Source organism: Prionailurus viverrinus, chromosome A1, assembly GCF_022837055.1.
Source record: "Prionailurus viverrinus isolate Anna chromosome A1, UM_Priviv_1.0, whole genome shotgun sequence".
NCBI classification, from domain to species: domain Eukaryota; kingdom Metazoa; phylum Chordata; class Mammalia; order Carnivora; family Felidae; genus Prionailurus; species Prionailurus viverrinus.
Genome location: NC_062561.1, coordinates 61,213,850 through 61,240,860, shown reverse-complemented (window position 1 = coordinate 61,240,860; position 27,011 = coordinate 61,213,850).

Genomic DNA, 27,011 nt, shown 5'->3' with positions numbered 1-27,011 from the left:
ACCTTGAATTAACCTGGGAACTGGGCTAGTGCAGCAGGCACAGAGCTAGTTACTACAAATACTAACATGGATTTGAGTCCAGGGACCTGGCTTCCATCCTTGGCTCCATCATCTACTGATACTGGGATCTTTGAGGTTTTGCAGCAGAACAGTCAGGCAATGTACCTAATTCCACTTCAGTTATTGTGAGGACAATAGGAGATACTACGTGCAGAGTGGCTATGACAGTGACCAGGAATCAACAGATGTAGAACCAAACGGTAACGGTCACAGCTCCTAGCTCCTCTAGGAGCTTAAAGAGACCACTTAACATGGGATCTTCAATAGAATCCTGGAACAGAAGGATATTGAGGTGAAAGCAGAGAAAGTCAGAAGTTACAGACTTTAGTTAATAATCCTGTATCAGTAGATGAGGTCAAACTCCAAACAGTATTTCACCAACTAAGGACTATCAGAAGACAAGTGGGACACATACCAGAGGACTGAACTCTATTAAAAGATAAATCCTAGGACATTTAGGATATAAAAACCTTACACATTTCCCAGAAGAGATTTTAAAACCTTATAGAATTGTCAATATAAATGAAAAGGGCCACATTTTAGTCAATCAAAACCTCATCAAGATTTAAAAGGTGTGTGGATAGCTGTTAAAACAATGTCGTGACAGAAATGGTGGGGGGGGGGTGGCAAAAAAACCTTCCCATACTATTATCCCAAGACATTTAGTGGTTACTGTTTTTGCTAGTCCAAAATTTATCACATTAGATAGTTCATGCTGAATAGAGATGGCCTCTGAAGACCAGGCTACAGACAGGTAGAATATATAAATTTGTTTCTTGAAACATTTAAAAAATTGTGTTAAAGTATTGGCTCTAAGTCAGATTGAGGAGAACACACATGATGTACTATGAATGTGCCTAGTATCACTTTTCCAGGGAGTTCAAGGAATTAGGTGACAATATAAAGGGATAACATATTCTTTTCTTATTGTAGTTATCTACATTACAAGGCTAGTGTCTGAAGTACTGGCAGAAGGTTGGTATATAGTGTTTTGTTTTGTTTTAAAACACAAGTCAGGTCCCTATCCTCGTAACCCCTTTAAAGAACAGTTACAATTAGAGAACAGTGCAAGGCTTCTTCCAGCATGCACAGTAGTGAGGGAGTTTTGAGTTGAATTGTAGCAGTGCCAGAATAGGTGGAATCCTAAGCCAGGTGCTTGGTATTAATTCGAAATTAGGGTCCTCACAGATGTGATCATTTTAAGGCAAGATTATGACGGCCCAAACCAATAGGGCTGGTATCCTTACAGAAGGCAGACCCACAGAGAGGAAAGCCACATGACAAGAGTCTGAAACAAGGACACATATACAAATGAAGGAATGCTAGGAATTGCCAATACCAACCAGAAGCTAGGAGGAAACAGCTAAGGCTCCCCTACAGCCTTCAGAGGTAGTAGAGGCCTGCTGATTCTTTGATTATGGACTGCTAGCTCTTCACAGAGACAATAAGTCTGCGGTTTTAAACACTTTGTGGCACTTTGACAGTCCTAGAAACTTTGGCTTCCACTACTGTGTCAACAGGACTGTGAAGGCCACCAAATACGGAAGAGGGATTAACAAATGCCAACAGGTAAGGAATCCAACCATAGTAAGCAAAACAAGGGAAAAAGCACAGTGAGCCCCCACTGTACCTGTTGTGCAGAGGAGAGTGGTCTTTTCCCTGAGTTCACATCTACTTGCCAGCACTGCTACTCCAAGAGTCAACTTGATTTTGAAATACATATTCATTTGCAGCACCTAGGAACCTATTCACAAACACCTGCAGCCTAGAATTGGTATTTTAGCTGCTAAGACAGGTGCTATGTTTTCTCATCAGATAAAATCTAGCAACTTCCTTCACTTAGAAAGTGAACCTGAAGACTTCAAGACAGTTTCCAATTAGCATTTGAAAAAGCTTTGAATTCTTAAGTCTTGAAGGATTTCCCTTCACTCCAAATCTAGAACAAGGGAGAATTCTGAATTTCACCATTAGGAGTTTATCTGAATTGTTCAAACAGGAAAAGGGTAAGACCGGTATTAATCTTTCTTAATACAAACAAAAAGTGGTCTTCTTTCAAAATTTGTTAGTAGCCTTTTGAAGATTAATAAGGGCATAAGTTAGTAAGGATACAAGACTGGGGCCACCAAGATGCATCCACTTGACCTAGGTGGCTCACTGATTACTGTCACCTGAAAGGAATCAGTTTTACTGGTTGGCATTTTGCATATGAAAGACTTTATTCCATGGAGAACCCAACTCCTCGAGCACCCCAAAATGCAGTACCTGAAAGGGGGATTGGTTGTTTTTTTTTATATTTATTTTTGGGAGCGTGAAAGCAGGGCAGGAGCAGAGAGAGAGGGGTACAGAGGAACCTAAGTGGGTTCTGTGCCGACAGGCTGACAGCAACGAGCCTGACACAGGACTCAAATTCACCAACAGAGCTGGTGAGACCATGACCTGAGCCCAAGTGGAAGGCTCAACCGACTCAGCCACCCAGTGCCCCAGGGTTGCAATTCATTTTAAAGAGGAAGAGCCAGCTGTCATCTGGTATCTTAAGTATTGTGAATCACTTATCACTTGTTTACAGAGTTGCTAGAATCAAGATTTTAGAACTAATCCTCCAATACCATTCACTAGTTTGCACATTAGAAGAATCCAAGATCCTAGGCAAAATGCCCTAAAATGTAACACTCGGTTGGCACAATGTACCAACTTCTCTCCTAAAGTCCTGTTAGTATTAAAAAAAAAAAAAAAAAAAAAAAAGTCAAGAACTTCTACCTAGTCTATAAAACATTTTTAAGGATTTTTTTTAGTATTTTTGAGAGCGAGACAGAGACAGTATGAGCAGCAGAGGGACAAAGAGAGAGGGAGACACATAATCTGAAGCACGCTTCAGGCTGAGCTGTCAGTACATTGAACTCACGAACTGCGAGATCATGACCTGAGCCGAAGTCGGACGGTTAACTGAGCCACCCAGGCGCCCCTATGAAACATTTCTTAACCAAAGCGCAACTAATACATCTATTTTCTGCCAAGTTCCTGTCCCTGGAACTCGCATTACAAACTTCTCATCTTTCCAAGTTAGAAGAATCTGGGAAAGGAGCTGCACTCCTGAATCCTATCAATCTAGAGATCAAGGTGGGCAACAGCGGTACTCCTACTGGGAAGCCAAAGTTTATAGCTCAGACAGGGCAAAAACTCTACGAATCCCAGATATCGTCACGCTTATCACAAATAACGCTACAGACGTATGCGGAAGCCGGGCACAGACGCGAAGTTGTGTGCAAAGACGCGAAGTTGGGAGTAACTTCAGCACAAACCTGGCCTACAGGGCAATTCACTAGCGGGAAAGGAACCTAAGGCACGTACACCACAGAGGCGGCTTTCAGAGGTCGTAAAAGTCCACTCTTTGCGGCGGGAGCCCAGACCCATACATCCCCACACGGCCTCCCACGCTTTCCGCACCAGAGCCCGGCCCGCGTTCCCCACCCTGCCTGGGTCTGGAGGGGGTCGTTAGCACCTACCCTTAGGCCTCTGCGCTGGGTCTTGGACAGGACAGGTTCAACTCTACCGCCTTCTCTGAACCATAGTCAGGGCTGTGGCTGCCGGGCCTTCACCTGCTCAGCCGGCCGCACCTCGAGGGGAGCGTTTCCCGCCTTCCCTCACGCCGCCGATTAATAGACTCCTGGGCTCTGGGGAGGGGCTCCCGACATGCCTTGCACCATGCCCTGCCCCCGCCCAAGGGCTGCACGTGGAGGTTGTGGCACGGGAGGCACACGAGGTCTTTGTCTCCTGGCAGCCAGGTAATTGAGGCCAGCTGGGGCTAAGGGCAGGTGCCAGGTGCCTCGGCAGGACACCCTTACAGCAAGTGGCCAGGTGGCAGTACTTCGTGAGGCCCGCCCCCATCCAGCATGCATGGCGGTGTGACTAGCAGCGCGCAAGCTCAGGGGTAAGTGCTTAGCCAACTCAGACTCAAACATAATTAACCCAGGTTCTGGCCAAACCAACCATCATTAAATGGGGACTGATTAAACTCCTTAACCTTTCTGTGCCTCGATATCCTACCCCCGGTGATGTGGAGGTAATATTAGTTCCCACTTCATGAGTCTTTTGTGAGAATTACACAAACTAACCAGCATTTAGTCACTGGGTCTGGATCATGAGTGCTTAAATGAGGTCATGGTAATAAAGGTTCCTAGTTTGTCACATATTCCTCCCTGCAAGGAACAAATAAATCCTAATCTGGCCTATCAGAGCAACGTCATATTTTTTAATTAATAGACTTTCTTTTTAAAGCAATTTTAGTTTTACAAAATAATCAGAAAGGACAGAGTGGCCATAAGCCACCTCCCATCCCTGCCCTGCTCACAGATTCCCTTATTATTAATATGTTGTGTTTCTGTGGTACACTTACTATAATGATGAACTATTATTGATACATTCTTATTAACTAAAACGCATAGTTTATATGAAAGATTCACACTTAAGTCTTGTATAGATTTATGAGTCTTGACAAATGGGTAATATCATATATCCAACATTACAGTATTATACAGAAAACTCCGCCTGTCCTAAAATGTCCTATGTATTCATCCCTCCCTTCCTCAACCCAAACCCTGGTAACACTGATTTTTTTGTTTGTTTGTTCTGTTTTCTCTATAGTTTTGATTTTCCCAGAAGGTCATACATTTAGAGTCATACAGTATATAGCCTTTAAGATTGTATTCTTTCACTTAATAATACTCATTTAAAGTTTCTCCATGTCTTTTAATAGCTTAATACCTCCTTTATTTTTAGCACTGAATAATATTCTAATGCATAGATGTACCACAATTTATCCATTCACCTTCTAAAGAACATTTTGAGTACTACCAAATTTTGGTACTTATGAATATGTGTGTAGGTTTTATATGGCCATAAATTTTCAACTCCTATGGGTAAAAACACAATTGCTGGGTCACATAGTAAGGTTATGTTTTGCTTTCTAAGAAGCTATGAGACTATCTTCCAAAATGACTGCTCCATTGTACATTTCTACCAGCAGTGAATGAGAATACCTGTGGCTCCACACTGTCACCAGCAGTTTGTGTTGTCAGTATTCTGTATTTTAACCATTCTAATGCTATGTAATGGTATTAAATTGTTCAATTCCCCATTCCTTAATGGCGTAAATGTTGAATATCATTTTTTTTTCTATTCGTATATCTTGTTCGGCATGATGTTTGCTTTGATCTTTTGCCCTTTTGGGGGGGCTATTTGTGTTCTTATTGAGTCTTAAAGGTTCTTTATACGTTATGGATACAAGTCGTCCATCAGATGTGTGTTTTCAAATATTTTCTCTCAGTATATGGCTTGTCTTTCTGTTCTCCTTCACAGAGCAGAAGCTTTTCATTTTAACAAAGTCAAACTTTTTTTTTTCCCATGGAAGAGCATTTGATATTGATATTGTATGTACCTAGGTTTTCAAAACTTAAAGCATCTAGGTTTTCTCCTATGCTATCTCTGGGCAGCTTTTAAATTTTGCATTTAAAATTTATGTCTGTAATCCAGTTTGAGTAATTTTTCTTGAAAGGTGTATTATCCATGTCTACATTCATTGTTCTGCATGTAGATGTACAGTTGTTACATCATCATTGAAAGACTATCTTTTTTCTATTGAATTGCCATTGCTTCTTAGTCAAAGATCAGTTGATAATATTTGTGTGGGTGTAATTATGGGCTCCCTATTCTATTCCATTGGTCTATTTGTCTAATACCACACTATCTTGATTAATATAGCTTTATGATAAGTCTTGAATTCCTGTGAGGAGGCCAGGGACCAGATAAAGCAGCACTCTGTAGGTCATAATGAAGAGTTGAAATTATACTTTAAACAATAACAAAAGCCACTTACGAGGTTTCAGTGGAGACTAGCATGATCTGATTTAATTATTTATGTGCTTACTTACCATTTTTTTAAGACTTCCCTGAATGTTTGGAGAATGGGTAGATGGAGCCGAGAATATAGAATCAGGGAAACTGGTTAGAAGGTTTTGAAGCAAGTTAAAACTCTTAGAAGAGTCAGATGTCAGATTAGCCCGACATAAATATCTCCTTTCAAATTTCTTCCTGATTCAATAAGCATGGAGTCTGAACTGAAAATAGAAGCTGTGCAGAAAAGATCTGTTCATAAATTCAAGAAACCAAAGGTAAAATCTGGCAGACTCTGATAGTGTAATATTAAGAGGGAGATGTCAGGCTTAGATCATCTCTAATAGCCTGTAGTTTAACTGACCGTGTGCTCCCTTCCTTAGTGCGTTTTACAAGGTGCTTAAGCTTAAAGAAATAATCTGAGGTTAGTTGAGGAAGATGAGGATAATTAAATGGCCATTTTGTTCAGGTGTATCTTGAAAGATATATACTGCTCTTTGAATCAAATGTCTATTAGTTTCTTACTTGAATGTTTCATAGGCCCAGTAGCAGTAGCTGCCCATCTAGAAAGTTGAGTCTGCAACATGATTTCCTAAATTGAAAGCTAAATTACCCACCTCATGTGTTAGGACATGAGGACAGGTTCTTTATCTACCCTTTACCTACTGCCTGCTCCTACTCTTCCTCTACAGTATTTTTACCAAGGGTTAAAATCACACAACAAGTTGAGTAAAACATGAGGCTGAAAATAAATCTGAGCAGTATTTGCAAAAAGGACAATAAGCAATAGACGAGTGCTTGAGGATGCAGGCTTGGAAACTGTAGTGTTTGTATTTGAATATCGGCTCTACCAACTGGCCATTGACCTGGCCACTTTTATTTTCATTTATCTTCTTACATATTAGTTTCTTCATGTGTAAAATGGAAATAAAACTAGTAACTTCATCCTAATGGTTTGAGAATTGAAGCCTGCCTACAAATCTCAGCCTTCTTTATTCCCAGGAAGAACAGGAAACTGATTATGGGTAAGCTCTAGAAGTCTTTTCCATAGCAAATGACGCAGAGGTAGCTTTAGACAGACAGGATTCAACAACCATACTAAAAACAATAGGGATTAATATCTTTCAAGATTCTTCCTTAGGAGAGGATGGATGCAACATGTGGTATGCATGATGCAATCTACATCCTACTAAGTAATGACTTACATGCAGATGTTCTAGAGTTGTTGGAATCATCAAGACTCTGTTGATTTTTAAGTCTAACCCATCTGGCTACTATTTACCCCATCCCCATACAACTGCTACCCAGAATCTTCAGACCCCTTTAGCTGAATTTAACAGAAGATAGGCAAAGAGAAGGAGACCCATGCCATATGGATTTCAAAAGGCTTTTATCCTTGAGGCTTAATATAAGTAGGAGCTGACACATTAATCACTCAACAACCGGATGGCATTGAGCCAGGAAATTACATTTCCTGGAGTATTTTGTGAAAGTGATGAAAATAATAAGCATTACTTTGGTTTCCTGGGCTCTTCAGGCCTAACCAGAGTAACTGAAATCCAAGTCTTTTCATAGTATTAGTCTAATATTTTGTTGAGCTGGCTAGAGAGCAGTATTTGGCCTCAGTTGGAACTTTGTATGGAAGCCTGGAGACAAAAGAAGCAGTCCTTGAATCTCACTTGCTTACAGCTCCCTACTCTCAGAATGATGAAGTGTGTGTTGGGAGGTAAGGGTACCTTTGTCTCTAGTTTTTTGCTAAAGGCTGAGGATGGGGAGAAGTTATTAAAGCAAAATCTGGGGCACCTGGGTGGCTCAGTTGGTTAAGCGTCTGATTTTGGTTCAGGTCATGATCTCACAGTTAATGAGTTCAAGCCCCACTTCGGGTTCTGTGTGGACAGCTCAGAGCCTAGAGCCTGCTCAGATTCTGTGTATCCCTCTCTCCCTGCCCCTCCCCTACTCATGCTCTTTTTCTCTGTGTCTCTCAAAAAATAAATAAACATTAAAATATTTTTAAAAGAAAGCCAAATCCACAAGGCATTCTTCCTGCATATGGGTGGAAGAAACATTATATAGACTATAAAGTACTACTGGTATTTCTGGAGGAATTCTACAAATATCTCCCCATGAAGATATGATTGCTTTGGGAATGATAACTATGACACAACAAAAACTATTGGATAGTGGTAATACATCCAAATTCTAGATGCCTTTCTCATCCATGTTCAATACATGTATCAGTTTTGTAGGACTGTCATAATAAAATACCACAGATGGAGTGGCTTGCGTTTATTTTCTCACAGTTCTGGAGTCTGAAAGTCTAAGATCAAGGTGTGGGTTTCTCCTGAGATCTCTCTCCCTGGCTTGCAGACCAGCTGCCTTCTCACTGGATCCTTAAATGGACTTTACTCTCTGTGTGCACACCCTCTATATTTTTTCCTCTTCTGATAAGGATACCAATCATAATGGATCAGGGCCTCACCATTATTACCTCGTTAAAGCCCTATCGCCTTAATTACCTCGTTAAAGCCCTATCGCCAAATATGGTTACATTCTATGGTACTGGGGATTAGGTCTTCAACATTTGAATTTTGGTGAGACACAATTCAGCCCATTACAATACCTAAAGAACATGTCAGCTTGATATGGTGCACCTGTCTTTGCACTGGCCAAGGAAGATAATGCCATCAACCATCCATGTGACAGTGAGTAACAGTGAGACTTATCCCTAGAAAATAGCTTTTGTTGCAATGGTATGAAGACTGAAGACTAAGTATGTAGTGACTTCAACTTTTAAGAGTAATGGCAGCCTAGAGTTTAGAGTACTTGAAACACTAAGGTGGGTGTTCCTGAGAAGCGTCACCTAGATTGATAACTTAGAGAAGTATAGGTACATTTAAGTAAATCTTAACTGTACTTCTTAATCTTCTCTTGGCTCTCCTCAGAAATTTCTGAGTCTTGTCAGTATCTCTGGTTTTATTCCAGAAATCTTAAAGCATGTTTCTGTCCAACTTGAAGAAAGATCCAGAGGAACTTTATACTATCTATATTCAAAATGAAATAGCAACACTAAATGACAGTAAGAATAGTTCTCAGACTTTGCTGCTTGCCCTGAGTATTCTAAGAAAGACACATATTTACCAAGTCACGACAATAATAGATAGTGTTTGTTAAGCAACTATTTTGTGTTTTTTTTTAAGATCTTTACAAGTGTTATTTTGTCTTTACAACAGCACTGTGCTTTAGATTGTATTGTTATATTCATGTTGTGATGAGAGAATTGTGTAGGAGAGAGATTTTAAAACTTGCCCCAGTGTAAAGAGCTTAGCAAGAGATAGGGTTGTAATTATGACTTAATCAGATTTAACCAATCTTTGTGCCTCCTTCCTGGTTATAAAAGACATATTTATATTATGAAAGTTATTCTCTTTTAAATGGTAATTACATGAAAGAGATTAACAAAAAGAAGCAATGGAAGGAACTTGCCCTAAACACCTCTGAATGTTTAGTGTTGGGTCTTTAAGAAATTGAAAATACATATAAATGCATACTCATGAAAAAAGCTTAACATTTGCCACTCTGAATGTTTGGGATGAAATCTGCTTTGAAAGCTGGGGAAAAAAGTCAAAGATCTTAAACCAAAGAAATACTGAGGAAATATCACTATCAAATATCAGGAACACTGCTATGTTTGTATCTCCCACTAGACCCCTCTTGTTCTATGGTTACTACTTTAATCTAAACCACCTTTTTCCCCAGCACCCTTGTAATGTCAATCGATACAGCTTCCCCTGGTACCAAATTCTAACATAACTGATTTCACAACTCCATTTTTTATTTAATCTTTCAAGTGATTGGCATAACAATTGTAGCACAGACTGATTTATATTAAAATGAATGTTCAGAGCTCATTTTAAATAAGTCTTCCATTTCTTAAAAAAAAAAAAAAATGAAAACAAACCAAATGAGGAGATGTACAAGATAATATGGTGAAAGTGTGCACTCATCCACACATGACCTCATCTTCAAAGCAAACTCCCCTGAGTTACTTTCTTTTCTGTACCTGGATTGACTTCATGACCATTAATGACTAAATCATATTGAAAAGGAGACAATGCAATCAATGTAAGGCACCCGAATGCTATAAAAATCATCAAAAACTGGAATTTGTGCTGACATACGTGCTATTCCTATAGTAAAAAAATATTTTTTTATATTTTATTTTTTAATGTTTATTTTTATTTTTGAGAGAGAGAGAGAGAGAGGCAGAGAAAGAGGGAGACTCAGAATCTGAAGCAGGCTCCAGGCTCTGAGCTGTCAGCACAGAGCCTGACGCAGGGCTCAAACCCACGAACCATGAGATCATGACCTGAGCTGAAGTTGGATGCTTAACCGACTGAGCCACCCAGACACCCCAAGTTTTTTTTTTTAATTAAAAACATTAAAAAACGCATCCTGTTAAGTTATATGTAATATTTATTTTTTTAAAAAAAATTTAATGTTTATTTTTGAGAGAGACAGAGACAGAGTATGAGTGGTGGAGGAGCAGAGAGAGAGGGAGACACAGAATCCGAACCAGGCTCCAGGCTCTGAGCTGTCAATACAGAGCCAGACACGGGGCTGGAACCCATGAACTGTCAGATCATGACCTGAGCTGAAGTCGGATGCTTAACCAACTGAGCCACCCAAGGGCCCTGTATTACTTATTTTTATTTCTGTTTTCAGCAAACTCATATGAGTTTTTTTTAAGAAAAACTGTACCACACATGCTAGAATAGAAAACATAAGTTAAACACTAGGCTAAGAACCCAAAGAGAAACTCGTAGGAGCCATGAGCACATATAACAGCTAGCTAGCGTGTTATTTTAGAACTCAAAAAGACTTTGAGGTCCTTTACGTGGATGTCCTTTAGTGCTATTTCCTGTTGTTTCGATTTTTATTGTGAACTCTTACCTGATTGATCCAGGTATAGAAAACAAACCTGAGTAACCTGGCTTGTTATGTACAAGTTGAACTGGCTAAGTAACATTGTAATGTTTTGCCAGTTAATGCATTGTGATCTGCTCGCATTCCATAGTCTGTTGCATTGTAATTCCTTCACATATATAATAAGGTGACTGACACATGTGATTCCTAACACCTTTGTCACTAACATCCATCCTCCAATCTTATTAGAATTCAGATGTGTCATTCTTCATGAGACAGCTTTCTGTAAATAATACAGGGTAAACACAACCCACTGGATACAAACAATATAACATTACTATTATAATTTCATATTTACATAATATTTTCTTTGTATATATGGATTTTGATCAATCTTTTGTTTTTATTTTTTCCATGACTGGCCTCTCTTCCCTTCCTGAGCTCTCCCCTGTGTTAAAAAGCTGACACCCTTTCCCTTGGTAAACTTTATGTTGTGCTATATAACATGGTGTGGAAGTACTATAATCTATTCAGTCTTTTATTTATTTATTTTTTGGCTTTCATTTTTACTTATTTTTCTCTACTATGATCATGTGTTCATTAAATATCTTTGATAAAAGTCTATATGTATTTGTACTTAATTTCAGGACTTGAGATTTTACCTTACTTCTACTATGATCATGTGTTCATTAAATATCTTTGATAGGGGCGCCTGGGTGGCGAAGTCGGTTAAGCGTCCGACTTCAGCCAGGTCACGATCTCGAGGTCCGTGAGTTCGAGCCCCGCGTCGGGCTCTGGGCTGACAGCTCGGAGCCTGGAGCCTGTTTCCGATTCTGTGTCTCCCTCTCTCTCTGCCCCTCCCCCGTTCATGCTCTGTCTCTCTCTGTCCCAAAAATAAATAAACGTTGGAAAAAAAAAAAATTAAAAAAAAAAAATAAATATCTTTGATAAAAGTCTATATCTATTTGTACTTAATTTCAGGACTTGAGACTTTACCTTACTTCCAAGCTACCCCAAACCCAAAAAACTTTATTATTGACCCTTGACAGAAAAATTTTGCTAACTCTTGGTCAGGATCTCATAGTTGGATTTTAACAGAGACCACTTTTCTTCTTCTGTTCTTAAAGTGAAATTTGAGGTAAAATCATGTTTTTAAGCTCCAGAATAGCTTTTTTGGAGGGTGGGGAGGGGTTCTTATTATTTTTTGCAATCAGTTATTGCTGGTGTGTGTGTGTGTGTGTGTGTGTGTGTGTGTGTGTGTGAGAGAGAGAGAGAGAGAGAGAGAGAGAAAGAGAGAGAGAGAGAGTTTTTGAGTTTGGTTTTAGATTTTAATACTGCTCACTGGTCTCCTATTTACTCTTCCTAATTTTTGTCTTGTTTTGTTTTCACTCAGTTCTCGTTAAACCGTTTAGTTCCACTAAGTCTGTGTTCTGGTTATTCTGCCTGATTATCCTCTTTGGCTATTGGGCCTCCTCTGGAGGGCTGTTATTTCTCTTCTGGGCTTCAAGAAATTCAGGTTTGTTTGTGATAGTGCCCTCTCACTGTAGAAACCCTGCAAGTACAAAGACAATGGAGTCTGGCTCTTTAGGCTTGCATCACAGGACAGGCTGTCAGCACTCTGCTGGCAAGGAAACCTTGCTCTTCTCCAAGATCCCCATATTCTCACAGTGGCAAAGCAGGAAATGTCTGAGCCTTCAAGCCCAACTACCATTTATACTTTCTTTTTTAAATGAGATGTTAAGGTGAAGGAATAGTTACACATATTCCTTCACTTCAGCCAAGGGAGCCAAGGGTCAAACTCTTTGTCAGATGCTCTGTCCTCCAGCCCATTTCCAGCACCTTGAAGATAATTCTCTAACAGTTTTATCCATGCCTCAGCTGCACCCAGCTGCCCAAAGATCACAGCATTTGTTGTATGATAAAAGGGGAGTACCATAGAATTGGGACCAAAGGAAAATGGAACCAAGTTCTAGAATCCCTATGCACATGTCAAAAGCTTTTAATTATATTGTTTCAATTTAATCTCTACAACATTATTTTAGAAAGAAATGCCAGGATTTCTATAACAAATACAGAGAAGTTGAGGCTAGAAAATCCAGCACTTTCCCTAGATATTAATGACGATAAAGATAACCCAAGTTCCCTAACAATGTATTTTCCACTGTGTAACTTCAGACCAAGAGAGATCATTTAGTTTCAGATAATCCTCTACTTCTGTAAAAATGCCGGAATTCGTTTTCAGAGATTTATTTTAGTCATTTTTCTTTCTGAAGAAGAGCCTGTTTAAACATCATGCCAATTAATATATTAGTTTTGTCATGGATAAGAAAGAAGTGAGGAATTACATTTGACATAAAGAATGCAATATGTCGGAAATGGAAATGATGCATTTTGTTGGTCTAAATGCTTAATTAAGAGAATCAGTTTACCAAGCTCCACTGTTAAGAGCAGAATAGAATTCATTTCCAACTTATTCTATCTGCAAACAACTATTTTACCTAGGGAAGGTGAAGTATGGGATAGAGGGTCTTCTACCCTAAGGAGAGAATTTAGTGGAAGAAAATGTCACAATTCTTTTTAAGACAGCCACCTCCCTTCTGCTATCATGCACAATATACATTTCATTTTATGGTAGCAGACTTTTAAGCCCTAATAACTTATGTATCAAAGTGTAAGCCCAAAATATTATAAGACTGCCTTTATAGGAATTAGATCCATTTTAGAACCAAATACCTAAAGATGGAGAGAGTGAGAAAAAGATCCCATGTAATACATTTGTCATTTTTATGCTCTAGTTCAAAGCTAGATGATTTTCTCTATCGCCATCAATTATCTTTCAAAGGCTGTCAAATATGTTCTCTTTTCCTTCTTGTGCAGCTAGAAAATAGAAATAAGAAATGTGATTTTTAAAGGTAGATAAGTTATCAAAGCAGAAATGCCTTTGAATTAGATCATTCTTCCATAGCATAATGAATTTGAAATCTCCGGTAGAGTTTTCTAAGGAGCATTTAGCAATACTCAGGGAACGTCAAACATTGGGTATCAGTGAGGCTTTTGCCGTAGTCCACACTTTATATGGCAGCCTTAGCAGTAACTGAGAGGGGGGAAGGCCAGTGTCTGATTACACAGTGAGGAAGGATTTCTGACTGGACAGTAGGTGAGCACCTCTAGTGGCTGTTCTTTCACATTTATCAAAAGCAACATCGTTTTTTCAGGCATAGTTGGAGACAGGACTGGATAAGGCTTTGAGAATCAAAGAAGTAATAGCTGTATACTTTAGATACTTTTCTGTGCAGGTTGTATATCCAGAGCATCAACTCCTTGGTAAGTGATTCTACATAAAGAGATTTTACAAAATGTACAAAGGATAGAGAGGACTCTTCGACCTTTAATGAATAGAAAACACATTTCCTAATGCAGAGAATCAAACCATGGGAATGATTTTTATCTATTATGCATGTCACATATAGTTCCCAAAACGATTTAAGATATCTTACAAGGAAGCATAAAATGGAAAGATACAAGTGCCATTAAACACACACACACACACACACACACACACACACACACACACACACACACAAATGATGTAGGAACAAAGTAGAATAAGAAAATGTCATCGTAACCCACAAGTCTACTATAGATAAACCACAAAAATAGATCTGAATTACAAATTAGAAAGCTTGTAAGGTATAAAATTTACAATGGCCATGAGATTCAAACAAAACAATTGCTGAGGAGAAGTGCACTATACTTCATACTTAAATCAGATAATAGTTTCTCTTGGGTCCTCATGAAAAGGACACTGAGATGCAGATGAAACAGGTGTACCCAGAATGTCACATTCTGCTCTTAAGAGCTGAGAATTTCTTTGTTACAGAACCTTAATCCTTTTGAGGTAAAAAGCACTGTTATGTAATTCATCCCATTTTCTATGTAAAAAATTCCTACAGATTATCTTTATAGGAAAATATCTGTGTCTGTAGTTAAATATGTAGCTATATAGTTAAAGAGATATTTTTAAACCCAGATTTAAAATTAATGTCATATTTAAAAAGCAAGAGGCACATATTACAGTAAGATTTAATGTTATTAAATTCCATAATCAGATTTTTTTCTGTAAGAATTTACCTTTAAATTCAGCCTCTTTTTGGCCAAGACACCCCTTTAGTACCAGCCTGTAAGTTATGCTTCTTTAATATCTCCCCAATTCTTCCTCATTCCACATAGGCATCACTACTGCCACCATTCAGGTCCCCATGTCTCATGTGGGCCATTCCTCCAAATGCTTCTTACGTTCTAGCTTTGCTATGCCTTGTTTCTCTGTAAGCCAGCCTCCTTTCCGCTTCCTGGCTGATTTCTCTAAATTGCTAATATGTTTATGGCCCTCCTGTGTTCAATATTTCAATTGTTCCTATAATGATTTACTTGACACTTTATAACATGTTCTTTTTTTTCCTGTCCAGGAGTGTTTGGAACATTAACTCCAAACACTCATTTTACTTTTTTCCAGCAGCCGTCCTGAGCCACGTGTACTTCCCAAAATTTGGCAATTTTTTTTTTTTCTCACGTTCTCTCTTTCTGTCTTTGCACATCCTGTTGTCACTGTTTTAAGTGTCTTTCTTCACCTTAATTTCAGTATGATTGTCACCTCTTCTGGAATCACTTCCCTGGTGCCAACAATGTGGGTTGGCTTATGTTCAGACATGTTCTCTTAGTCCTCTTTGTTTTTCATCTCTATTATAACCCTTACCACTATTCAGGCACCTTTACTTCTCAGTCTCCCATGAGACCATGAGCTTTCTAAGGATGGCAAGCATGACTTTTTAGTCCTCTTATTCAACTTCTGATAGACTTACTTGTATTTGCTAATAATAAAATCAATTTTGATGTCCGTAGTTCTTCCCATGGGGTAGCCTGTGTTATAAAGCTTAGTACATATTTAATTCTTTCAATAACTGTTTAAGGTAGATAGTAATGTTATCTCTAGTTGATAGATAATAAAAGGAAAGATTGAGAGTGTAATCAGCTTTTCAAAGGCCACCTAACTAGTGCATCTAGTACAGAAGAACTAGAACAAAAAGAAAAGGCTAACCAACTTCACTACTTACTTTTTGTTAAAAATTCTATATGAAAAAAAATACCATACTGATGCTCAAAAACAAACCAAAATCTGAAAGTGGAATATGTTTTAGTACAGAAGGATTAAACATTTAATTACCAAAACCTTATACAGACCTGTACAAGGGAGATGAAATTGAATGACAGAAAAAAAAATTAACCTCAGAAATGTCCAAGGCAAATAAGAATGATATGAAAAATAAGATTGTGTCAATAATGTGTTGCTAACTTTCACCTAATACAGGCAATTCTCACTTTGCACAGTAGTACCTCAAGGTAAAAATGACCATGTAAGCTGGAATTGTGCAAAGCAATCATAGTCAATGGGAAAGATTACAATTGCTTAATGATCTTCATTTTGTCAGAACATTGAAAACTATTACTGTAGGTTATAAATGCACAGTAAAATCAAATTAGTAAAATTAACACTTACCAAGTACATTGCAATTTAAAATACTGAAAGCTTGAGAATCACAGTTTTATGTCTTTAGAAAAAGTCTATGAGGACAGTTTGGACTAATGGTATAGAGTGAGCTTATTTTCTATGTCTTGGCAAATTGTCATTCTCCTTTCAAATTTGGGATCAGCTTCCAACATTTCATCCTTGTTGCTTTCCATGTTGGAAAATGCCTCTGAGAGTTCCTTTAACATGAAATATTTGACAGTGTTACTTCCTCTGCGAATGCTTCATCTTTGTTGTCACAACCGTTTTGTTCATATGTATTCATACATACTTCTTTTCACTTAACTTACCTTCTCATTCTAATTTCACTTGGTTTTATTTCTTTCCTTTTGTTTCTGCACCTTCATCTTTGTTGCTCAATTTTCCTTTTAATTATACAATTTTATAAAATGTTGCATGGGTTCCTTTCTGTGAGACAAGGAGGAGGCCCAACTAAATGTTTTGCTGCCTGTGTGTGAACTGGAGAAAAGACAAAGACGTGCAGCGACCTGTTACTGACAGACTTTGCTAATTTGCATGGTTCTGATATGCAGTAGCAGAACCATGCAAAATGAGAACTCTTCTGCTTACTACACTACATCTCATGCACTCCATTCAATAAATATCAATACAATAATCACAAGCAGGCACTGTTACAATCCTAATTCTATACATGAGGAAGGTGTAGCAAAGAGCTGTAAAGTCGGTCGTCCATGGTCACACAATTATCGTAGTTAGGATTCAAATCCAGGATCTTTCTTTTGGAGGCTAAGCTCTTAGAACACCCTATTACTCCTGCCATTCTAAATGAATGAATGAAATAATAAATACACTGAATACAGAAAGTTTCCTGTCCTTTGTGATTTTTTCATTAGAATACTATTAATTAATTCTCTGTATAGAGATGAATTGGTTTTAGAATCTCATTACCTGATAATGATAGACACAAATGAATAAATGCATACATACCTTTTTTTTCAGAATAGATAAAATATATCAAACAAAACACTCTAGCAAGAATGTTATTAATGCAAGTTGGACTTTAATTTAGAATCACTCCAACTTGATGTTAAATTCTTCTACATGTATATAAACTATGTTGTTTTGTTTTTGTTTGTTTTTTGTCTTGCTTATTTGGTGAGGCTGTTGGAAGCTGTGATGATAGCAAAAAGAAGAAGGATCCCTTTGAAGTTCTGATGCAACCATGAGCCCTCTTTGCAGAGAGATACAAATACACTCAGTATTTTGTGTACAATTTAAATGCACGCACTGACCCCCTGAAGTCCATTCACAGACTTCCTAGGAGATTAAGGGCCTGCCTAGATCTTAGTTTCTTAACAGTCTAAAGGTTCATTTCTTTCTCCTGCTGTATCCCTTAGTGACTCTAGGCTGTTAGAGTCTCTGGTATATTACGATACCATCTTCTCAACACAAGACTTCACCGTTTACCCTTGGAGAAAGTACATGGACTGTCATGCCCCAGCTGTACAGCTTCCTTTGCTTTTTACTTTTCTACCAGCTCTGCTCCTTGCACAGAGTTCAAAAACCAGGATTTTAAACATTCTTACATTCTTTTTTGCCTCCTCCTTTTATTCCACATTATGTCCTGTGTTTGATTGTCTTCAATCAGGTGTCGATTTGATGGTATATTTCCACTCCACCAATAAGTGTCTGTATTGATTACCATCCATGTATTCAACTCATGTTTATTGGATGCAAAAATGTGTGCCTAATGTATTCTTGGTGCTGAGAATATACCGATAAACACTTCATACGAAGATTCTATTCTCATGTGCCTTGCAAGCCCCTGAGGACAGAGGGATAAAAAACAAGTAAAAGTTAATTAAGTACTGAATTTAGTATGATAGTATGTTCACAAAAGTAAATTTAAAGGTGATATGGAGTAGCTTTTTAGAAGAAGAGCCCATTTAGCCTCTTTCGGCCGGGGGAGGGGGGATCTCTGAAACCATATTTGAGTTGAGAACACATCTTCAGGGATATAGGATAGAAATATACTAGATAGGTAGAGAGAACAACAAGTGGAAAAGGCCCTGAGGTGAAGCAAGCCTATTTGTAAATTAGGGAAAATCTGCACATGTTCCAAAGAATTAAAAACAATAGTGAAAGGAAATGTTAAACCTATAGCCAGATCTGGAGGGATTCTAGAACAGGAATTGAAAAGGAGGCTGAACACTAGCTTAGTAAGTAGTTTATGAGATGAAGTTGGAGCTTTATACAGGACATTTGAAACAACTGAAAGGAAGTGATTGATCTAATATGTATATCACAAATTTTATAAATATCACTCTTGACTTGTTGTGGAGATGTTTAAAGGGACATTGGGGAAGTAGTAATATCACTAGAAGGCTATTTTTGCAGTTCAGGAAGCCTATGTTAAGGTGAAGGAAATGATGATGGAGGGGTGTGGATGGTTCAGAGATTGATTTTGGACAGGTCTATCTGATTTACATTAGGAGAAAGAAAAAGCTTAGCTCATTTTATTGACAAGGTGTATTGATTTAAAATGTTTGTAGACCATGATCACTGAAATAATATTCTTTACATTTTTATAGTTTATTGTTTCAGGTAAACCATATACGAAAATATAAAGAGATTTCAATATATATTAGGCTCCTTCAAATTTTCCTGTTAAATATTCTTTCTCAGGTTTTAAACTATTTTATAATATGCATTTTTTCATGTAATCAGTATTACTCTCAAGTCTTAAATACTATAGTGTTCTATTTGGATATACTTTCTTCACTTGTGATTTTAGGGAACATTTCTTAAAGGCAAAATACTTTTCTAAATATCAAACAACTCATACAGTATTATATATTCTCTTACAGTTTCTTTAACTGATTCATTTTACATAATACCTCATTTTTTTAGCCTCTGTTTTTTTCTTACCTAAAAGTCTTACATACTTTACGTGTGCATATTCAGATATGGTGATTTAGAGAGGTTTCTTTTTTTTAAATTTAATGTTTATTTACTTATTTTGAGAGAGAGGGAGAGAAAGAAAAAGAGAGAGCATGCACCTGTGAGTTGGGGAAGGGCAGAGAGAGAGGGAGAGAGAATCCAGAGAAGGCTCCATGCTGTTAGTGTGGAACTTGACACAGGGCTCAATCTCATGAACCATGAGATCTTGACCTGAGCCGAGATCAAGATTCAGACATCAACCAACTGAGCCACCCAGGTGCCCCAGAAATTTTAAACGTCTCACAATTTTTTCCTGTTTTTCATTTTGGTAAATCATAAACATGCCATTAATAAATTTCCCCCCAGGGAGGAGTTAAGATGGTGGAGGAGTAGGGGGACCCTAAGCTTGTCTTGTCCCTAGAATAAATTTTCCCCCAAATATGTCAATGCAAAGATGCAAACTTCTTTTCATCTTCCATAAACTAAAGCAGTAGTTCAGGCCAGAAATATTTGCCTAACAATTCAGTTCAATAAATCTGACGAGAGAATCTATCTGACAGGCACTGTGCCAGGTGCTGTGGGAGGCTCCCTGTACAGTCACTGTCAGTCTTTAAAATTCAATTTACATCATTAATGTAGGAATGACCCCTATTTTATTTTTTAATAGCATGTTGATAGTCTATGGGTAGATTGACCTCATAGGATTTTTTTTCCCCAGTATCATTTGTCATGCTCTCACCAGTGCCTGTGAGTCTCAGTGATTTTTCTTGACTCATACCAGTTGCTAAGTAACGTGGAAAAGTACAGCTGCAGCTTCACTTCCTTCAAACTGCTGCTCCTAAATATGAATAAAACCATAGACATTCTATTTTTGTGTTCAGAACTCACCACTTTCAAAGCTTCTGTGTCAGATTCTCTGAAGCATAATGGAGAAGGCAGTAAAATTACAGACCAAATAAGACTTCTGAGAAATATTTGCTTATTTTTTTTATCTCCAGATGCAATTAGATTATTTCTTGTCTACCTCTGTGTTTCCATTAACGTCCTATAATGGATGAATTGAACTAAGAACCAAGAGGACTCTGCTTGACCTTGAGCAAATTATACATTTCTCAAGTTTCTGTTTCTTAGTAATATATGAAATGGTTAAATTCAGTGTTCATATTTCTCCTCTTCCAGCTGGATGATTCTGTGAAACAGCTTTGCATTGTATCACTAAACCACTGAATGGTGTTTCTTTTGAAATAAACTTTACAATTTATGTTATTATTTTTGTGTTTCTATTTGACACACGCTAAGTACTGTAGATATTTTATTTTATTTTAATTTTTTTACATTTATTTATTTTTGAGAAACAGAGTGAGACAAAGCGTGAGCAGGGGAGGGACAGAGAGAGAAGGAGACACAGAATCTGAAGCAGGCTCCAGGCTCTGAGCAAGCGGACAGCACAGAGCCTGACGTGGGGCTCGAACCCACAAACTGTGAGATCATGACCTGAGCCAAAGTCGGACGCTCAACCGACTGAGCCACCCAGGCACCCCAATACTGTAGATAATTTTAAAGAGAATTCTACTTCTAGACACTTGGTAGTTCTTTGCGTTCTCTATGGAGAAGTAAATATATTTACATAAAGATGATGACAGCATTTTAGGTCATTTCCCTCGTCCAACTTCACATCGTAGGTGCCTAAGTTCAGCTTCCATCTTGGGGAATGGAACAAGAGTGTATGTTACCTTGCCTTCTATCTCTTTCAATTCCAGGTTCCTAATTGCTTTAGTAAGATCTCTAGCGGTGGAAAGAGTTTCTTTAGAGTATGTTGAGTTTTTCAAATATAATCTGTATCTTCATCCATTGTAACTATGAGTGCTTGTCTGTCTCCCTCCCCAGGCCTTGACCTCCTGCAGAGAGAACATTTTGTGTATTTCATCTTTACAATTTCAGGACCTAGCACAGTTCCTGTTGTATTGCAGTTGTTAAATATTTTCTCTTAAGCACCAAAAGTAAAAAGTGCTGTAGGAAACCTCATGTATCCTTTGACTAGTGGGGATATAGTTAGCGAATTAATTCTTTCCAGAACAGAATTTCATGGAGGCTATATCTCCAGAGTCTGTATCCTCAGAAACAATCTAAGAAATAGCATTTTCTATGTTTCTATAGAGCATATCTTCATTCTAACTATAAAGGAAAGTGTAAATTGAAAAAAGTAATCATAATCTTTTCAGATTCATCATTTTCTGTTTCTGCCATTCTGAGTAGCAGGGGCATGGCACTGGGGGTAACTGGAAAAGGAGTTGCCCTTTATCCCAAAAGGATTTTTTATATTAAAAGTGGCATTTATAGAATATATTTTAGGATAAAAATTATATATTATGAGAATAATTTATAGTTAAATGGAATGTCTAATAGCACCCTCTTCCCAAGTAATAGTATATTCTGTGTGTATATATGTCATTACATATGTATGTATTATCTTATTTTGTGTGTGTATGTAAAATAACCCAGTGGATAGATAAGGAAGAAGTGGTATATGTATTCAATGGAATATTAAAAAGCCATAAAAAAATAATGAAATCTTGCCATTTGCAACAACATGCATAGAACTAGAGAGTATAATGCTAAGTGAAATAAATCAGTCAGAGAAAGACAAACAATATGATCTCACTCATATGTGGAATTTCTAAACAAAATGAACAGAAGGGGGAAAAAGGAGAGGGAGATAAATCAATAAGTCGACTCTTAACTATAGGAACTAACTGATGGCTACTAGAGGGGAAGTAGGTGGCAGAATGGGTGAGATTACGTCATGGGGATTAAAGAGTACACTTAGCATGATGAACACTGAGTAATATATAGAATTCTTGAATCTATATTGTATACCTGAAACTAATACAGTACAGTATATTAATTATACTGGAATTAAAATTTAAAAACTTAGTAAAAGAGGCTTCTGGGTGGCTCAGCCTGTTAAGCGTTTGATTTAGGCTCAGGTCTTGATCTCACGGTCCATTGGTTTGAGCCCTGCATTGAGCCCTGACAGCTCAGAGCCTGGAGCCTGCTTCAGATTCTGTGTCTCCCTCTCTCTCTGCCCCACCCCTGCTCATGATCCGGCTCCTCTCTTTCTCTCTCAAAAAAAAGAAAAGTATTAGCAAAAGACCAGCTTTATTTTTGCCTTAAAGTTATTAAATATAATATTTGAGTGTGTAGGATAAGAGTAATATTTTATAAGAAAAAATAGGTGAAGACAATCACCTCTTTCTCAGCATACCAGTTAGGCTCAGTTTTCTCAAATGTAAATCAAAATAGGAAGACCTAAATAACTTCTTTCTTACATTCTTGCTTGCTTATGCAAATATATTGTCATATTGAACAATAAAATTTAGGTTTTTACCTGATTTTATGGTAATTGTTCTTTATATTCAGTGACAATTTAATTAAATGAAAATGACCCTAAAATGTATCTATTTTTGGTGTTAATTATTGTCTCCTATAAGTGATTGGTTATTTGAAAATTCATTAATAATTTATCTAAAGTATTTTTATGTGTAGAAGCACTTTTTTTTCCTTTTCACAATTTAAATATAGTCATTGATTATTTTTCTAAATATAAGCATAACACCAAGGAAGAGTTTGTATGAAATATAAAATAGAGTTGATTCCAACCATGATTTTATGGTCTCAGTTTAAAGGAATTTTTTAGACTGCTGATGCCAAAGTATGTTAATTGGAAGGCAAGAAAAAAAGAAAGTAGAGAAGGAAGGAAGGAAAGAAAGGATGAAAGAAACATATAAGGAAAAGGGAAAAGATAAATAGGGGATTTATGTTTTGTTAATTGTTTTTAGTACCTAAAATGTGTATGAAGCAAACTAAGTGTGTTATCTTTGACATAGCATTTAACCTGCATGATATCACTTAGCTATGTCTCTTGATTAACTCAGGGAGAAGACATATTTATGAATATGCTGCCAGGATTATGTCTCAAATTTTATATCAGTGTGCTTATTACACATATTCTAGCTGCTTTGTCAGTGGGACCACCATGAGCAGTTTTGTACAGTAACCATAGCCTAATTTGGACTTGTTCTTGTGTCTTAGTTGCACATAGGCTGAGAGATAGCAGCTTACATGGTAAATATGGTATTCTATATCCAGTTCCAGTGGGAGGTTCCCGCATGCCACCAAGTAACTCAGTTCTGACACCACCTGGGGATAGCATCAGATTCCACAGGTTATACACTAAGTTCTATCAGACTGCCCTGCCACCACCCCCCATTCCAGGTGCTATTGCAAGTCCAGTTATTATCTGTGCTTCTGACCAACTGGTTATAGATGGGAGGTTCCAACAACCCCTGCCCTAGGTTCAATTAGTTTGCTAGAGCAGCTCACAGAAGTCAGAGAAACAGTTTACTTACTGGATTGCTGGTTCATTATAAAAGGGTATAACTCAGGAAAAGCCAGATCAAGGAAATACAGAGATAAAAGTATGGGGAATGGGCACAAATTTCCATGCTTGCTCCAGGCATTCTAGTCTCCCCGAATCTCCACGTATTCACCAATTTGGAAGGTCTCCAAACCCTATCCTTTTGGGTTTTTAATGGAGGTTTCATGTTATAGGCAAGGTTGATTAAGTCACTGGCCATAGATAACTGATTCAGCCTCCCTTCCCAATGTCAGGGGCTGGACTGGAAGTTCTAGCCTTCGAACACATGGTTGGCTCTTCTGGCAACCCACCCTCGAAACTTAGGTGAAATCATCTCCTTAACATAACAAAAGACATATTTATGCTTCTCCTTCTCAATTAGGAAATTCCAAGGTCTGTGCCAAAAACAAGAGGAAGACCAAAGACATATTTCTTACTACAAAAATCACAAGATGGTCTTGACTAAGACAATTTAGCTCTGCTTCACCTGGTCCTTCTTTATAAAAACTAGTCTAGACATATTCTCATGGAAGATGCAGAGAACAGGCAGAAGTAAGTGTTCTGTGTCAATGCAGATTATGCTCAGAGACTCTTAGTCTTTGCCACAATTTATTTAACACAGATTTACTGTGGGAAATTCACAAGCCAATTGTATACAATATAACATCTCTTAATAAGCCAATAAAGAAAGAATTAACATACTCAGAACCAATGATAGATTAATCACACTATTGCCCCAGGTAAGGGGAGATGAAAGGAATACAGTCAAAATTTAGTTGAGGTGTACCTTTACACTAGTTGGTACTCAGGAAAGATGGCTTAACCATGAGCTGAAACTAGAGATGATGAATGACAACATCCAGAAACAATAACTTTATTCTTATACCAGAACAACTTTAATTATAAAAACAACTTTGGTCTTCAAAATGACTTAATTTTTGGCATAAACATGTACGTTTGAAATCATTACCAATCCACTACACAAGAATAAGCGAGGTCTTTTCTATCCTCCTGATTGCATCGAGTTTGCTAATATTCTGTTTCCCAAACCAAGTCACATGGCCAATACCAGAGTCATGGTGGAAGTGGATTATAAGTTGAAAAGAAAAAGTATTTGACTACAGAAAGACCATTAACTGGCCTCATCAATGTACTATGCCACACCTCAGAATGTGGAAGGAGGGCTTTCATGAAGGAAAGGAATCTCAGTAGGATTTGAGTATTCAACATACTCATAATTATTGACAAACACCCAAATGTCTCCTTTTCAGATCTTTGGCTTCTTTCCTAAACAATGCTGTATATTTGATATAAGAGTCCTGGAAAAAATTATGAACTAATTTTCATTTCATACGTAGCCACCCATAAAATTAAAAACTTTGTTTTTCAGGCAACTTGTCTTGCACCTATAAGATAAAAGGAATTCAGTAAAGGTAGAACTAGAGTCTTACTTTCTTGTTCTCAATCTTTAACTTAAGCAGAGAATTTAAACCTCAGAAAATAGGAATCAACTGAGAACTTCACATCTCTCAATACCAGTGACTCTATCCAAATATCTGCACTAAGACACTTGACTAAACTCTAGCATGGCTTCTGACAGCCTACAACCACGTTGTTGGGATGGCCCAGTCCCCCCTTAAGTTTCTACCTGGGAAAGCTCAAATGTCCAAATCATTTAAGGTTTATTCCAGTTAAAATCTGATGACAGGCTTCTGATCTCCCTTTTCTGAGAGCATTTACTTTGGAAAGCTTACAACTGTAAATCCTTTCCTAGTCCCTTTGAGCTGTGGATGTATCTTCTACAACCCAGGAATATCTTTCTCAATGACTCGGGGGCCATTCCTTTAAAATGTAAACATCAAGAAAGCTAGAACCCCTTTCTCCCAGTCTTTGTGCGAGAGTGGCAATCTAACTTCTGTAAGCGCTGGTTAACAGACATAGACTGCCCAGTCTAAGTCACTTTGGGCTGCTATAACAAAAGATCATAGACTGGGTGGCTTATAGACAACAGAAATTTATTGTTCACAGTTCTGAAGGCTAGAAAGTCCATGATCAAGGCACGAGCAGATTTACTGCCTTGTGGGAACGCTCTTCCTGGTTTCTAGGTAGCAGTCATACTGTACCCTCCTATAGTGGAAAGAGAACAAGGTAACTTTGTGGTCCCTTTTATTAGGGCACTAGTCTTTCAGTACTCTCCCTTTAGCATACTTGAGTGTTTAAAAGACCTCTTATCTTTAGTTCTAGTGAGTTGAGTTTGGGGTACATGAAGGTCTCTGCTATTCCAATAATGAATAAAACCTACCCTACCAACCTACACTAGTACTGGGCTTTGTTTCACTTTTACACAACCCAAGGCAAAGGTAAAACTAAGGGTATGACCTTTCCACTCAAGTGTATAGTTAATATTTGAAAATTTTGACTTAGTTCCCTTTCAAATCGGCTGCTAATTCTAATCATGTATTTTGATCCTTTCACATTTGTTTCACCTCTTTATTTCTTTAAACTTATTATACATCGTTATTAATATTCTATTTCCAATAATTCAGATATCTGTGATCTTTGCAGGTGTGGTTCTATTACTTATTTTCCTACCGATTCTCACTTATGAATACTTTTCTTGTATTTTTTACTTGTTGTATGTCTATTTCTGATCTCATGGTTTTTGGAAAGCTGTCTGTGTAAATACTTAATATCTAATTGAGGATGGTTTTTCCCTAAGAATGATTTCAGTGTCTTTTTGTCAGGTGCTTTAGTTGATAGCATACCCAGATCTCTGTTAAATTAAAATATTTGACTTTCAGTTGTTGTTTTTTTTTCTTTTATTCAGTTTTTTTTATGACTTCAGCTTTTTGTCATTGCAAATACTATATAGTCAAACCTGAAATCTAGATGTTAACTATCCCTTTGCCATGAATTCTTATGGACTACTACTTTTGACTTCCTGCCAGAACCAAGGTTAAGACAGTGTTCTGTAAGGGCTCCTGGGTGGCTCAGTCAGTTGAGCATCTGACTCTTGATTTCCACTCAAGTCATCATCCCAGGGTAATGGGACCAAGCCCCACAATGGGCTCCATGCTGCACATGGAGCCTGCTTAAGATTCTCTCTCTGTCTCCTCTGCCCCTTTTCCCTGCTCACATTCTCTCTCTCTTCTCTCTCTCTCTGAAAAATAAAAATAAAAAAATATTTTTAAAAAAGAGTGTTCTTTGTTGAATATCACTGTCGGATGTGTGTGTGTG